The 12,827-nt window shown below is 35.1% G+C and overlaps 1 long non-coding RNA gene across 1 annotated transcript; it reads right to left on the bottom strand.

Annotated features, from left to right (window-relative positions):
• Positions 1-4,800: 4,800 nt before the first annotated feature.
• Positions 4,801-11,618, bottom strand: LOC125669890 (uncharacterized). The gene is made up of 6 exons (XR_007368048.2): positions 11,485-11,618; positions 8,281-8,331; positions 7,984-8,082; positions 5,985-6,077; positions 5,804-5,836; positions 4,801-4,960 (listed from the first exon to the last, which is right to left on the bottom strand). It is a non-coding gene; the product is annotated as an uncharacterized LOC125669890 (long non-coding RNA).
• Between the last annotated feature and the right edge of the window lie 1,209 nt (positions 11,619-12,827).

Here is a 12,827-nt window from a genome sequence, read left to right as displayed (position 1 = left end):
TCATATTGTTGAGATAAGAAAACGTATACGTGTTTGTCATATATCCTGATATATTTACAAACCAGAAGTGATGAAAGAATAATTTGGTTTATTGGGAATGTATAACGGTAGTAACTTCTAGAGGTCTCTGTTGGTACAACTATACCACATTTAGGAATGGAACTTATACTCATAATTCCCTATCCAAGGACGAATTTCTTTCAAATCTTGCTTCAATTTAAACGCATTTGATACCCCAGTCAACAGGATGAATGACTATGAGTTACCGTACCCATACTGGATTTAAAAAAGGATAAAAATCGCCCCGAAGATATCATGCATGATTCATTAAGGTATTCAATGTATAATGACCATATTTCATATCAAATAAATGGATGGTGGAATATTTGTAATCATGGTATCATTTTGAAGGGTTCATCAATTAAAAATAATCCACCATAGGAATTTTCAAAATGTTGTTTACTGCTTGATTTATTTCGCCTAGAATTTAACATTAAAGTATATGGGAAAAGCATGTTTTATTACAATATTTTAAAAACAAATTATATCTTTATACTAATCTCTTGGTAGAAAGTTACATACACTTTCTTTTTATGAAAATATGATATAAAAGTAATCATTGACCACACACATTTTTAGAAAATTAGATTTTTCTTATTTTTACAAAGGGCAGACAACTCTTCCAAAAAGTCATAAGTGCAAAAGGGTTAGCTTCGAATCGTTTATCAGTCATGTGAATTTCATCTGCTTCACTTTCATCATTATTTAACAGTAAATTTTTATGTTGATCTAAATCCTTCAAAATTGTTCATTATACATGGAATACCTTAAATGTTTTATGTCCCTTATCTTACTCCTCACAAAATTATTAAAAACCTACCGAGAAGGAGAAAGTTTAGAAAGACTGTGTCACGACATATTTGAGAAGAAAAAATCTCTCGCTGTGACCTTCAATTCGACTTTTAGATATATCAATGACGTTTTGTCTATTAACAATGATAGCTTTCATTCATATGTCGATTTGATATATCCCTGTGAGCTCGAAATAAAGGACACCACATAGTCGTCCACTTCTGCTTCATACTTCGATATTTTATTGAAAGTAGACATTAACGTCAAACTGACAACTCAACTGTATGACAAACGGGATGATTTCAGCTTCTCCATCGTCAACTTCCCACATTTATGTAGCAATATTTCATTATCACCTGCATATGGTGTTTATATATCTCAACTGATTCGATATGCAAGAGCTTGTTCTGGGTATAGTCAGTTTTTAAATCGAGGTAAGCTACTGACAAACAAGTTGATGGTACAGGGATTTCAACAGTCTCGACTGAAGTCAGCATTTCGCAAATTCTATGGTCGTTATAACGCTCTAGTTCGTCAATACAACCTCGCATTGGGTCAAATGCTGTCTGACGTGTTTCATACCGATTGTTAAGCCGTTCTTGGCACACTGATTTGACTGCGGATAACTCCGTTTACCTGATCAGGATATGGGGCTCACGGCGGGTGTGACCGGTCAACAGGGGATGCTTACTCCTCCTAGGCACCTGATCCCACCTCTGGTGTGTCCAGGGGTCCGTGTTTGCCCAACTATCTATTTTGTATTGCTTGTAGGAGTTATGAGATTGATCACTGTTCGTTATCTTCACTTTGCATTTGAGAAATGGTTGTAAATCAAAAGTGGAACCTCAGAATTTCCAAAGAACGGTTAATAAAGCTAAAATCACAAAACTTTACAAAATCAACATCAAACCACGCGACTTTTCAACACCATTCTTTAGATTACTTTGTCCCCCACTGAAAGCGGAAGGGGACATCTAAATACCGGTGTCCGTCCGTCCGTCCCACTTGACTTTGTGGACACAACTCCGACGAAACCACTCAGTGGAGTTTGTTCAAATTTTGTATTTGAACAAATTGTTAGTCATCATATGCAGTTGATCATATTGCGCCGCCATTTTAATTTGACAAGTTTATAGGAGTTATGGGACTTTGTTGAATTTGTACAAGCTACACTATAGGAAATCTGTCTGGGCTCAAGTCCTCAGATACTGATGAACGGATTTTGTTCAAATTATGCATGATTGTTAGTCACAATATGTAAGTGTAGTTGATCATATTCCTGCGCAATTTTGATTCTGCAAATATTACAGGAGTTTGGGGACTTGTGCTTCAACTTTTATCGCGGCGGTTGGGGACATATGGCTACGCATAGCAATGTTTTTGTTTTATCTTCTTTAATTCCATGACAAATTTTACCCGATATTATAACCCTGTGAGGTTGTGACTTTCCTGAATTTTGAATCCACACAAGATGGGGATGCATCTTTATGACTAGAATGGTCTTTCACTGCTTTTTTTTAAATTAAAAATTTTAAAAAAGATTTTACCATCTATATTCATGTATCATTTAAAATTTGATCGTTGATTTTATCGTCATCCTACCCCAACGATTTATGAAAAAATCTTAATTCAATACCTTTCTTCATCAATATGATTCAATGTGGTCCTTCTACTGCTTTATGTTTCTTTTACATCTCCTATATAATCTCATAAAAACTTCTAAAAATATCCCCATTGTGCCCCCTATATGGTTTGAACAATTTTGATATTAAGAGCAAACTAAAATCCCATCTTTCAGACAACGGGATGATTTCAATTTCCCCATCGTCAACTTCCGATATTTATGTTGCAGTCTTTCATTATCACCTGCATATTGTGTTTATATCTATCAACTGATTCGAGAGGCAAAAGCTTGTTCTGTGTATAGTCAGTTTTTAAATCGAGGCAAGCTACTGACAAACAAATTGATGTTCCAGGGGTTTCAAAAGTATCGTTTAAAGTCAACGTTTTGCAATTTCTATGGTCGTCATAATGATCTTACAATGATGAAAGGGGCCTCCGTGGCTGAGTGGTTAGAGCATCGCGCTCAAAATCACACAGCCTCTCACCTCTGTCGGCGCGGTTTCTAATTCCGCTCGCGCCGGAAAGTGCGAAAGTTTCCTAGTTTACTTTCGGAAGGTCGGTGGTCTCTTCCCAGGTACATTGTATCTGGGTTTTCTCTTCCACCAATAAAGACAGGGCGCCACCAGATAACTGAAAAAAATTTGAGTGTGCCGGAAAACATCAATCAACAATGATGAAATATGAATAAAACGAACAGTGATCAAAATCCTATAAGAAATACAAATTGGAGAGTTGGGCAAACACGGACCCATGGATATACCAAAGGTGGGATCAGGTACCCATTAGGAGTAAGCATCCCCTGTCGATCAGTCACAATCACCGCGAGTCCTGTATCTTATTCATGTAAACGGCGTAATACGTAGTCAATATCAGTCTGCCTAGAACGGTCTATCAATCAGTATGAAACACCCCAGACAGCATTTTACCCAATGATAGATTGTATTGGCAAACGAGATCGTTATAACGACAATACAATGTTCCAAATGCCTACTTTAAACGAAACTGTTGTAAACCCTGCACCATCAACTTGTTTGTCAGTAGCCTGCTTCGATTTAAAAACTGACCATAAGCAGAACAATCTTTTGCGTATTGAATCAGTTGAGATATATAAACACCATATGCAGGTGATAATGAAATATTGCTACACAAATATGGGAAGTTGACGATGGAGAAGCTGAAATCATCCCGTTTGTCATCAAGTTGAGTTCCTAGTTTGCCGCTAATACATGTATGTTCTTTCAATAAGATATCTAAGTATGAAGCAGAAGTGGATGACTCTGGTGTCTTTTATTTCGACTTCACTGGGACATATAGAATCGAGATTTGAATGAAAATTATCATTGCCAATAGATAAAACGTCGTCGATATATCTAAATGTCTAATTAATTGAATTGAATGATCTAGTTTAGCAATACAACCTACCATTGGGTCAAATGCTGTCTGGCGTGTTTCATACCGATAGTTAGGCCTTTCTTGGCACCCTGAATTTGACTACGGATTATTCTGTTTACCTGATCAGGATATTGGACTCGCGGCGGGTGTCACCGGTCGACAATGGATGCTTACGGGTCCTAGACACCTGATCCTACCTCTGGTGTGTCCAGGAGTCCGTGTTTGCCCAACGCTCTATTTTGTATTCTTTATAGGAGTTATGAGATTGATCACTGTTTGTTATTTTTACCTTTCATCAATTTGCAATACTAATTTCCATTCATATGTCTATTCGATATACCCCAGTGCATTCGAAATAAAAGACCCCACAATCATCCAAATCTGCTTCATATTTCATTTAGATATTTCATTGAACATAATTGTTAACGGCAAAAAACTTTACTTTAAAACAAACGGGTTATCCATAGTAAATGTCTCATATTTAGATAGGAATATTCCATTATCGCCTGCATATACACATAGGGTCTATTTCACTCAACTGTTTCGATATGCGAAAACATGTTTCGCGTATGATCAAATAATGAATTCAAAATTTCGTAAATTCTATGGTATGATTTGCAATTATTACTCGTCATTAGTTCGAATGCTGCATTACGTATTTCATACCGATTATTATGCCGCTCTTTACATAATGATTTTGATTACGGATCACTCCGTGCATCTGATGAAGATGTAGGACTCATATTTGACATATATGCGATGAATCTCCTCAAAACGTTTACAGTTTTACAAACGACGGTAATTTTGAGTAAAATACAGTATGTTGAGGATCCGACAAGGTTTGGTCTTATTGTTGATCGTCTTCATGCAGCTACTAATCTAATAACAGGATTAAATTTAATACAAGACACGATCAGTATTCATTCTATAAAAAGTTTAATATACTCCAGTATAATATACAAATAGAAAACTCCTGATTATATATCGATATAGTGGATTGTTAAATTTTCTACGTAGTGTACATGTATCATCGAGATGGTCCAACAATGGCCTTTTCAAACGGAGGGTTGGCTCATGATTGTGTCCTCTAGCTCTGTAAGTAAATCAGTTAGTACTTCAAAAACAATGAATGGTGATGCGTAAAAGTGTATTTCCATGAAAATACAAATACATGTATGAACATTGATGAACCATGGGCTTAAAATCCCAAGTAGTATATAGTGCATTCAATCCCAAGAATTATTTCGTCTATTCAACGTCAAAAAGCATTTAGTGTATTTTCTTACTACAAAAACATCATCGAGCTAAATTTAGAGGACTTGTGTGGTCATCAATATTAAAGGATAACTGTCCATTGATTTTTGCTCAAATTTCTCACGAGATAATGACATTTTATTTTATATATTGGTTAGTAAAATTTTATTCTTCATATGAATCTCCAATTTGTAGTCAAATTGGAGCTTAGAAATGTTTTAATTATCTCATTTGCTTTGAACAGTCTTATGTAAGTACATTGTATATGTAGATTTCTGCATGCAGTGAGAATGTTATAACTGAAAAGCATTAGAAACGGTAAGTTTTGTTTATCATATGATTCAATGCTCAAAAAACATCAACACAGGCTACTAGAACTGATCGTTCTTATTTAGATCGTAAAAGAAGTACTCATTTCTTTACAAAACTAAGTCAAACATAAATCAAATGCGATCTTTTCAAATCAAACGAACACAATACAATCATAAATCATATCAATTTCGAAATTCCTAATTCAGGTTTGGTCCGATGTTGGAAAAATAAAATGTTATATTCACTCTAAAAGCACGTGGGAGTGCATATAACGTTTTATTTAATCTTGACTGCTATATTTTAGTCAACCAAAAAAGCTAGGAATTTTTCGATCAGATAATAATACAAAATATTTATATAAAAGTCTCACCGAAGTTCCGTTTCATATATTTTTCCCCAGTTTCTGAAATGTAATGAGATTTCAACTCACATCAAACTTATTTAAAACGTTATGATATTGTGAGATAAAATGATTAAAATTTTAAGAAATGGAGAAAACGGTTTGAAGTATACTATGAAAAAAGTTATTATGATTCTTAAATAATGTTTACCCTTTGTATAATCATGCAGAAGTTGAACAAATGATGCCAACCCACTGGTCACTTCTTCAAATATATCGATAAAGCTGTCCAATGAATCCATCACTAGCGTGAAAAGAGAAAATTATTCACAGATGTTGATAGATATTTTAATAAACTGTCTTTACCTATAGTTTACTATCGTTCACCATATAATCAAGGTATGAAATATTTCACATTAGTAAATCGAATTTTAAATCATGATTTGATGTAGTTTCGAAATAATGAAAAAGTGAAGATAACCAATTGTGATCAATCTCATAAATGTTATGAGAAAAAGTAGGGCAGACACTAACCCCCGAACACACCAGAGGTGGGTTAAATTGCTTAGGAGCAGTACGCATACCCTGTTGAAGGATCACACCCGTCGTGAGTCCTTTGTCTGCATCAGATAATCATATCATCCGTAATCAAACTCAGCATGTACAAAAACTGTCTTATACTTGATATGAAAAAGTCAGACAACACTCTACGTAATGACAGATGGTATTTGCAAATACGATCACTAACGTAAGAAATGTTTCATTTAAGCGAGTCAGTTGAAACCCTGAAACATCAACTCATTTTCTGCACTCTGCTCATTTTCAAAATTCCTCTTACGCAGAACATGCTCTCGCATACCGAATCATCACCATACACAGGTGATAATGGAATTATATTCCGCTTCTGCTTCATACTTAGATATTTTATTGATAGTAGATATTAACAGCAAACTAACAACTCAACTTTATGACAAACTGGATGATTTCAGCTTCTCCATAGTCAACTTCCCATATTGATGTAGCAATATTCCATTATCACCTGCATATGGTCTTCATATCTCTCAACTGATTCAATACGCACGAACTTGTTCTGCATATGATCATTTTTGTAATCGAAGCAGGCTACTGACAATCAAGTTGATGGTGCAGGGGTTTCAAAAGTCCCTTATAAAGTCAGCATTTCGAAAATTTTATGGCCGTTATAACGATCTAGTTTGTCAATACAACCTATCAATGGGTCAGATGCTCTCTGACGTGTTTCATACCGATTTTTAGGCCATTCTTGGCACACTGATTTTTACTACGGAATATTCCGTTTACCTGATCAGGAAAAATCGCTCACGGTGGGGGTGACCGGTCGACAGGGGATGCTTACTCCTCCTAGGCTTCTAATCCCACATGATCCTACCTCTGGTATATCCAGGGGTCCGTGTTTGCCCAACTTCCTATTTTGTATTGCTTATGGGAGTTATGGGATTGATCACTGTTCGTTATCTTTACCTTTCATTGCTACCTAGAATTAGGAAGTTGACGATAGAGAAGCTGATGTCGGGATGACTTTCTGTCATAAAGTTGATTGTTAGTTTTCCGTTAACGTGTATATTCAAAAGTACGTCCATCAATATATAACGCAGATATGGAAAACTGTTGGGTCTTTTATTTCGAGTTCAAAGGTGTTTATGAAATTGACATACAAGTGAGTATTATTGATAGATAAAACATCGATTATGTTTCTAAATGTTGATGGCCACACGGGATGTTGTTTTTTCTCAAGTAGAAGCTTTCGAATAAGTTATATCAAAATACAAAAACAGGTCAGCTAATGAAGAAGTATAATTTGTGTCCATGGTAATTCCAAGAGTTGAATTTTTGTGATTTCTAATTTACTAAGCTTTCATCAGATTTGTTTTAGAATCCACATTCGATTTACACCACTTCTCGCACATGTGGCAATCTACTTCTGAAGTTTTTCCTTCATAACAGTCGACACTCCCGTAAAGGAGTAGATATAGGGTCCGGCAGAACAATTACTAGATTTTTCAATGTATCTTTGTAAGGTTTTCGTCCAGTTTTTGGAATTCAGTATACATCGTAGGTACAGTAAATGATTTATTTGTCCCATTGAATTGGATATCAAATGTGTTCAAAATTAAAACGTGAGACACAGATAAAGGGAAGAAAGAAACTGAAAGGAGATAACGGATGTTTACCCATGTTGTCAATTTTCTCCAAGACTTTGCTAAATATGAGTTCACCACAACTTGCGAATACTATTTTCTTTTCATTCTTGGGGTCATCTTGGTTGATAGCTGAAAAATATGAAATTAAAAAAAAAAACACAGTCAAGGTATTCATCAAGTGTTCACTCCGATTGATATTTGTCATAAATGAGAGTATATAATGCATAGGGTGTTTTCAGAAGCCTTAACTGTAGATTACATATGCGCTAGCACAATCTACAATGTATTTAGTCACAAATGCGCTTTCATTTCTACGGTATAATTTACCTGCAAGGCATTTCTGTACATGTGGAGGCTGCACAAATTCATCGGCTTTTCCTTGAATGTAGCAATAAGATTAGAATTATAGTATATTGAAAATGGCATAGGTTTCACCTTTATGTGAATATTAGTATCAATGATTCACGATGATAAAATGTATTAAGTTCCTCATAAAATGTATATGAAGCCATCTTTTAAAAATACGTCAGAAACAAATAAACAGAAATATATGTCAAGAGAATTGCACATTTTTATTAAACAACATTAAATATGACAAAATATTTAGTTTCAACAATTGCAAACAAGATATGTTGTGAAAGAATGGTCCCTCTGTATCGAAGTCAAAAGAAATACATATGTAGAAAATTAATACTCTCACACGGGTGTTGCTAAAACGCGGAACGGTAAACGAAAGGAATACGGAACGCAACGGGAAACGGAAAATATTGTATGCAATAATGTTATGAGGTCAGCATTTTGTAAAATAAAAGGTTTATCATGAACAAGGAAAACAGAAATTATAGAGAGAGAGAGAGAGAGAGAGAGAGAGAGAGAGAGAGAGAGAGAGAGAGAGAGCGGGATATCATCCACACAAAATTTCAAAAAATCGAAACGTCTTCACTGATATTATTTTCAACTTCACCTGTACGTTAATTTTCCTTAGCAATGTATGGTCTACTACGTGGTTCAGTGGGTAAGGTCGTCGACTTTTTTAAAGATGACTTCCGGTTGACCTCTAGCAGAGTGAGCACCAGGAATTTTCGCCGATTCGAAAACGACCGTTTGTGCTCTATGTAAATGGCAAACTACAACTGTTGAACTTTAGGCACAACGCCGTTATTTATATGTTTGTTTTTCTACTTTATATACTTGCATACATTTGACTTTGAATCTGTATTGGGTTTTTTTTTCAATACAAAACATTTACAATGGCAGCCACGTCGGGTGGCGGCCATAGTGACAGATCTAGAGATTTCACTTTTCAACGAAGGCACTGTCATGAAAAAACGCTAGTTGTTGATGTGCATGATGATTCACGTGTAAAACCTCATAAACTTCTAAAACTTTTCCACGAACACTGTGGAGTAGGAACAATGTATGCGTGTGTTCCAAATCTGGGAATCTCTACGAAATCACTTTTGACGGAAGAGCACCAACTCAGAATTTAATGAAGGGGATCAAAGTAGGGGAAAGGGGTTTTGAATCCAGAGAAGTTGTACAGAGTGCCTTGGTTTTTAGCTTCTTACATTTACCAGCATATATAGAGGATGTAGAAATTGAAATTGCACTTCAAGCAATAAAAATTGAATTATTATCCCCCATTAAGAGAAGATAATATCCGGGTACAATCATTGCAGATGGTACACGTTATGTGAAATTACCGGAGAACATGTCTTCATTTCCATACACGATGAGATTCCAGAAGGAATATTACAGATGCATACATAATGGGCAAATCAAAGTGTGTTTGCTTTGTGATTCTAGTGAATTTAGATCGTGTTCCAAATGTGTATGCTTTAAAGCTGACATGAATTAATAAATATAGTATAATTCTATTTGTACCATAGTTTGGCGTGCTTTCTTTTGTTAAAAGAGTGGGTTATCTGTACATAACCCACACTTTTCTTCAAACCCCGCCCACATTCTCGAAAGAAAAAAACAACAACATTACTGTCCACTGTATGAAGTTCCTTCAGATCAAAATTGCACATATCAAACATGGATAACTCACTCAGACTAAGTTCTCCAAATACATTATAGATATTTGCACTGAATCTCACTTAAACCTTGATACAAGATAATATCGTCAATGGTTTCCTCCCAACGACTTTCTATTTCCACATTCTCCTCAAGTCGAGAAACACGTGTACGTAGAAATACGGGTAGCATTAAAAAAGAGTTTTATAAAAGACCAGTCACGTGATAAGAATGCATTTGCGAGTTAAACTTATTTAGCGGACAGAGTGAATCAGACTTATGTTTCTTTTATGGTTTCGCATCTTACAATTCTTAATTTTTTCTCTCTTATGTTTCACCTTTTTTTTTTTTTTAAATCTATTTCATATACATGTAAATGTTTTCCCAGCCAATTTAGTCAAAATATGTATTAGAATGAAGGATATCAAATAGGATTTTCAAAAGAGTAACCACCATCATCAGTTGAATATATTGCTAATTTTTTAAACAGAAAAATGCATGAATATGGGTTCTAAGAATTTTATTTGAATTTTTAAATTTCAATTCTTAAAGCCAATACCGGTACTAAAAGTCGAAGAATGCGTAAATGTTAAATAAAAATATCAAAACCAACAGTCCAAACATTTATATGCACTTTAAAAACGGCTTTTTAAAAACAATTAATGAACATACATTTTTCGGTGATAGAAAGTCATTATGATAGAATTATATGGTGTACAAAGTGTAATTTAAATACATAACAATTGGCATCATATTGTAAACAGGCGACCGCGCTTCCGAAAGCTATAATAAAATATAACGAATAATAGTAAACTATGGTACAAGTCACTTACCCCATAGAATATTATTGATTATGTGCAGATACCCGATGGGCATGGTCATAATGACACTCGGGAGCTACGCTCCCTCGTGTCATTATGACCACACCCATCGGGTATCTGTACATAACCAACAATATCATATAGGGTAACTACTACATGTCCGCCATATTTCTCTGCTAATCCGCCATATTAGTTGGATATTGTATTGTTATATGTATCAGGGTTCGCATGGTATTTAAGGGGACGAGTTTTGCTACGCTTCACTTCACATCAGTGTCTTCGATTTACCGGTGCGGTAGCTTCGACAGGTAACACGTACATCTCCGATACTAATTTATAGGACATCAAGAAGAAATGAAATCACGTTTTGGAACACCACGCAGTGCTCAAAATTACAATAAACATACCGCACAGTAGTAAATCATTCTAAAAGCTTTGGATAAATAAATATAGAATGCCTTTTCTTTACATGAATGTACGTACATTTGCAGTAAATATGTCAAAACTATACAAAAACGCGGAGAAATATTTCACTTATTATCTACTGATAAAATAGAATATGCAAAGGGTATAAAATCTATACCATTCACACTTACTTCAAGCAAAATGCAAATATATACATACTACTGTACTTATGCACATGACATGTATGCTCGCCATGAAAACGCATCGAATGCGGACGACTATTTACCTGGATCTACTCGTAATATCTGTAAAGGATCAAAGATATACGTGTACACTTGTCGAAAATACTCTTAGTAGTAGTAAAACTTCCTTTATTTGCATAATCCATGACACAAAACGATAAGCTCCATTTGTATTCCAACAGTAAATACCATTGTACAGACTGCGACACACTTAGCCCGTGCCGATCAGCTATATTCAAACAGGGGAAGTATCAGAGTATGATATTTACCCTGTATTGTGCATGAATCCTTATACTGTATGATTTACTGGTCAGAGTATTGCAGATTTATAAATCAGGAAATCATTTAGGTACATAAATTGTTCATACATATATAATTTGCATATACAACACTGTACGAGTGTATGGGATGGGAGAGAGAGAGCGAGAGAGAGAGAGAGGGGGGAGAGAGGGAGAGAGAGAGAGATGGATGGTGTGAGTGAAAATAAATGAACTTGAGAGGAGAGGGGGATTCAAACGATGATCTTATGATGATCTTGTAGTAATCGTGCTCTTATTAAGACAAATGATATCGTTAATTCAATAAAAGATAACAGTAACTCAATATTGCTCTCATTAATTGATAATACAGATTTATTTGATTCATTTAAAGCACGCAATAATTAAAAATTAAACATATCTTTAAATAATGTTATTTTCAATTACTTCATTTTATGCTAATTTGGCGCTCAATAGATCTTATATATCTATGCCATTTTGCGTGATTACATTCTGCGTTGAACTCGACGCAAATTAATTATACTAATGCAAAATGTAATAATTGAGTGTATCATATCATGCGTCGTTATCAAGCACATAGAATCAAGGGGAGTGAACAAGAGTGTCTGTCCTCCACCTTTAATAACAATATCCATTTTGTGTTATTTTGTAATGCAAATAAAAGATATATTGGGTGACAACCCCCTCCCCCATTTGACCCCAACTTGAAAGTTCTGATATAATAGAAAACACACACCACCACCAATTAAGAAAATGAAGATATGATGAGGCACTCATAGTAGCTAGAGGACTCTAACCACTCCATCCCACCCCCAACGATTGAAGAAAATGAAGTGTAGGGCGAAATTATTGAGGCAGTCAAAGTAAAAGACTCTTTAACCCTTCACCCCCACATAAGGACTTTGAACATCGGACAAAACATCTTGGTTTGTTTGGGTTTTTTGTTTTATTTTATGCTGTTTTCGTTAATCTTTTTAAAATTATTATTTTGAATGGCAAGAAGTTTTGAAGAATGCAATTTTTCATTTTTTCCCTTGTTGTACCCCCCCCCCCCCCCATTAAAAATGACGATACATGTCTGGTTATTACATGTACATTTTGCTTTGCAA

This window comes from Ostrea edulis, chromosome 4 (assembly GCF_947568905.1).
Source record: "Ostrea edulis chromosome 4, xbOstEdul1.1, whole genome shotgun sequence".
NCBI classification, from domain to species: Eukaryota; Metazoa; Mollusca; class Bivalvia; order Ostreida; family Ostreidae; genus Ostrea; species Ostrea edulis.
The sequence above is the reverse complement of the archived record's forward strand: the minus strand, read 5'-3'. Positions and strand labels throughout refer to the sequence as shown.